Here is a 4,380-nt window from a genome sequence, read left to right as displayed (position 1 = left end):
CCCCCGTCACCCCCCCCCAAGCCTGCTCTCCCCCGCCCAGGTCTGGGGGGATCCCTGCTGCCCCACTCGAACGCATCCGCGCCAGCTGCTCTCGTGCTGGCTCCCGGTGCCCGCCCGGACGCGGGGGCCTCCTGCGGAGCGCACGGGGCGCATTTAAAACGTGTTATGAAATAGACGTGGAAGATGCAAGAAAAAGACTTTCCTAGGATTTTAGAAAACCTGATTACCGTGCAGGCTTACACCTTCTGGTGCCTTTTCAGGAATTACCTGAAAGGAGACTTAAAGGGAAGAGAAGAAGGTGTTAATGGATGCAGACGAAGAACTTTACAGGGGAAAGAGGAATACAGGGGGGCGGGAAAGAGACGGTACTTGAGTGGCTGCGCCAGGAAAAACGTTTTTGAAGCTTTTCTTTAAAGTTTCATGAGCACAAGTTCGCAGTACAGAATGATGGCGGCCAGCGGGCGGACCTCACCGAGGGGCAGCTCCCACTTGTTGGCTTTCTCCGGATGTGCCATGGCCCCATTGTGTCCCCCAAAATTCAGAGGCAGAAAGAGTCTAAAGTGGCCATGTTCCCTTCTTTGCTACTCTCCAGAGAATGAAACAGGCCGGAGAATATTCCACTGGAAAGACCCAGGTTTAGCAGCTAGGGAATGGTTTCAAGGAGGATAAGAATGATAAGAATGTATTAATGCTTATCAAATAATTAAGTAGTTTATTTTAATAGACATCTAGTTAAAATAATGAGCAAGTTTTAGGACTGTGAAAAACTTAAAATGAGTTAGCTACCATCAAATTACTAAATGCTGACGTTGTGTTATATTTCTTCAAATCGTGAAAATATGCATTTAATGTTACAATAGAAATCTTGTTGTCTTTCCCAATTATTTATGCCTCGCACCATCTGTACAGTCCTTAGTGTCACGAAGTTGGGGTGCATCCTTTCTATCCGTGTTAAATAATTTAATTTATACATGTACAAATAAGTTAAAAATTAAAATAATTGCTAGGGATTTTAGTAAGTGAGCAATGCATTTAAAAAATGTTTATACTTAGTTGGATATTCACATAATTTGTGTATTTTCTCAATCTTTTAAAACTTGTTTCATTTGAAAATATTTTTCATTACAAATATTTCTGTATATATTCTTGTAACATATGCTCAAAATACTGAGATTAACAGTAATTAGTATAAAAATAATTTAGTCCCTTCATACAACCATAATGTATAACAGTGGTAATTTGTAACGTTGTATATATGTAATATGGTTTTCTTATTTAATTAAATTAATTAATTTATTTGATATAGGGTCTTGCCATGCAGAACCAGTGCCACCATGCGTGGCATGCCTGGGGTTCTGGGGCCTGCGGCATGTGGTACCAGGGATCAACTCCAGGCCTTGTGCTTGCCAGGCAGGGGCTTATCCTGCTGCGCTATCTCCCCAGCCCCTGATATGCAGTATTATAATCTATTTTCTAGATTTACAGGGAAGGTATAATGCTGAGTGTGTTTTTCCCACTGGTAGGTTTGCTTGTTTACTTAATATACAGCTTTCAAGATGTATGTTTTCAAGATCTACTTCGCAGATCAGTTCGCCTGAACTGAATGAAGTGGATGGAAGTTTTTCATGTTACAATCTCAACAGTCACTATTTCTCTAAAGGTAAAATTGTTAAGTTGTAGGGCATGAACAGTTTCCGTGTCACTAAATATTTCTGAGTTGCTCTACAATTTAATAGTACCAATTATACTTCCAACAGCAGAAGCAAGACTCCTGTTATTCTGCATCATCGGCACCAGGACTGAGCTGAATAGTTTTAAAGAGTTGTTGTTCCTGAAATTTTAAAATGTTTAAGATAGTTGTATATATCAACATATTAGGATTTATCTTGAGATAGAGGATCTGTTCATATATCAAGGAAGTATTTGAATTGTTCTCTATGTGATTTAATTTGGCACACTTGATTTTGGTTGTTAGCTTTTTCCTTACTGATTTGTAATAGTCATGTATGTGAGGCATCAACTAAACTACATGCCAGTCAACAAATTAACACAAGAGAGGCTTAACATGGTTCTTAGTTTCAGGGGAGGCAGACCACGGCCTGCTGGTTCCAAGGGGAGATCACCGTGGAATGGCTTGGCTAGTAAGAGCTGCTCAGCTCATGGGGGCGTGGGAAGCAGAGAAGGCATCAGAGCCAGAGGGGATGAGATGAGCCCAGGATTGAACACATCATGCGCCCAGGAGCTCCCAGAAGTGAGATGCACCAATCTCTTCAGTGGCTCAGAAGTCACTCAAGTTGGCAAAGCATACCTAGCCATCATAATGAATATTTCTGTTCCATTTCTGAATAAAATGAGAATGCTCCCCAAACTTTCCCTCTTTTTTCCCCCCAAACTTCCCCTTAATGAAAATATTTGCTATAATTCATCAGTTTAAGAAAGTTGTTTTTTTATTTCTGTCCCACACAGGGTTTATTAATCAGGAATTCAACATTATCATGTCAAATGTCTTTTTTGGGTCTAGTGACATAATGATATACTGTCCTTTATGGTATGTTAATTGTATAAATTATATTTATAGCTTATTTAAAAATTAAGTCATCACTTTGCATCTGGAATGTATTAAACTTGGTTAGGAAATTGTTAGGTTTTTCATAGAATTGAGTTCAATTTGCTAATAAGTTCTTTGAGACTCTTGAATTTATGTATTTAATCAATATGGCTATAATTTTTTGTAATACAGTCATATCAGGATTAAGTTACTAATAAAGATCGTGTGATAAATATAAAACTGTTTTTTAAGAGCCCAGAGAAGATATATACAAAACATGAGTTTTGCACTAACCACAGAAAGTTTTGAAAAGTAGAGAAAGATTTACAAGATAAATATTAAATAATTTAAAATAAAATTATTTTCTGGTAATAATTCTATTTCTACTCTCAGTGATATCTATGATTAAAAAAATCTAGTATGTGTATTTGCTTGTGATATATCTACAAATTCCCTCTAATTCCTTCCAGAAGCAGAGGCTGCATCTCCTTCTCTTGAGAGTGGGCTGGACTTCACAAGAGTCTTCTAGTGAGCACCCTGTGTCTGACGTGGTGGACACCATCTCTCGTGCTGTCACTACACTCACTGTGGCTTCTGCCTTTCCAAGTCACTCACTTTAGGCCAGTCAACTTCCGTGTCGTCAGTAAATCCCAACTGCTCATGAAGAGATGCTCGAGGTGAGGGACTGAAGCCTGCTGCTAGCGCTCTGTGGAGGAAGTCTGTGGAGAAGGGTGTCCTTCAGCCCCAACCAGCCTGTCAGAGGCTGCAGCCCCTGACAGCTTCCTAACCGCGGTCTCCTAAGGACCCTGAGCCAGGCCATCCAACCTGATTGAATTCAAATTCTTAACTCAGAGGACGTGTGATATGTGTGTATTGATTTTTTTAGGCTACTAACTTTAAGGTTATTTGTTACACAGGTAAATAAGGTAGAATACTCTCTACATATATTTAAAAATCTGTCTATATATTTTAAGGATATTTCTATACATATATTTAATGATCTTTCTTTAAAGGACTGGTATATAATTTCTAAAATATTTTATTTTGTATAACTTTAAAATAGTATATTCTTATGGAGAGAACTTAAAGAAAGAAAGGAACACATAGGCTCACTAACAATCCTCCCATGCAGAGATAAATACAATGTGTTAGAACCCTGCAGTTTACTCAGATTATATAGTATTTTTTTGTTGGATAAATGCATATTCCAATAAAAAAGAGATCTAGTGAGTCTATCTTAGTCTCAGAAGTGACGGAACTCAGACTTTTAGGAATATAGAGAGCCTTAATTTGAGCTTTTTATAGGATTGTATAATTATATAAACAATGCAGTATATCCCTAAAAGAATACTATTTTTAAAATTATTTGTTTATAGTCCAGTCCAGCTGACTTCTAAGTGCACCTAGCCGTCACTGAAACAATCAGAAAAACCTCTGTCTGGGCAGAAGTCTGAATTTAGAAAGCTGTGCCTGAACGTTAATTAACTCCTTTCTGACATTACGAGGTTTCAAACTGAAAATAATAACTATCAATACGTATCTCTATGGAAAGTTCATTTTTTCTAAATTTTAGAAAAAAGTTAATAAAAGAAGCTATTGTTTATAATAAAAATGATTACTTGATAGTGTATGCAGTATTAGGCTTAGTTTCTTTAATGAAAAGATCACTAAAATTCAACCTTTCATACAAGATAGGCTTCTCTTTTACTCTTTAAAAAAAAAATCTTTTATTTGTTTGTTTGTTACAGAGTCTCACTACGCAGCTTGGACTCATCATGATGTTCCTGTCTCAGCCGCCCCAGAGCTGGGATTACAGGTGTGCATCATCACGC

The sequence above is a fragment of the Octodon degus genome, unplaced genomic scaffold (genome assembly GCF_000260255.1).
Source record: "Octodon degus isolate 3935 unplaced genomic scaffold, OctDeg1.0 scaffold00032, whole genome shotgun sequence".
NCBI lineage: Eukaryota > Metazoa > Chordata > Mammalia > Rodentia > Octodontidae > Octodon > Octodon degus.
This window is presented reverse-complemented; position numbering follows the sequence as displayed.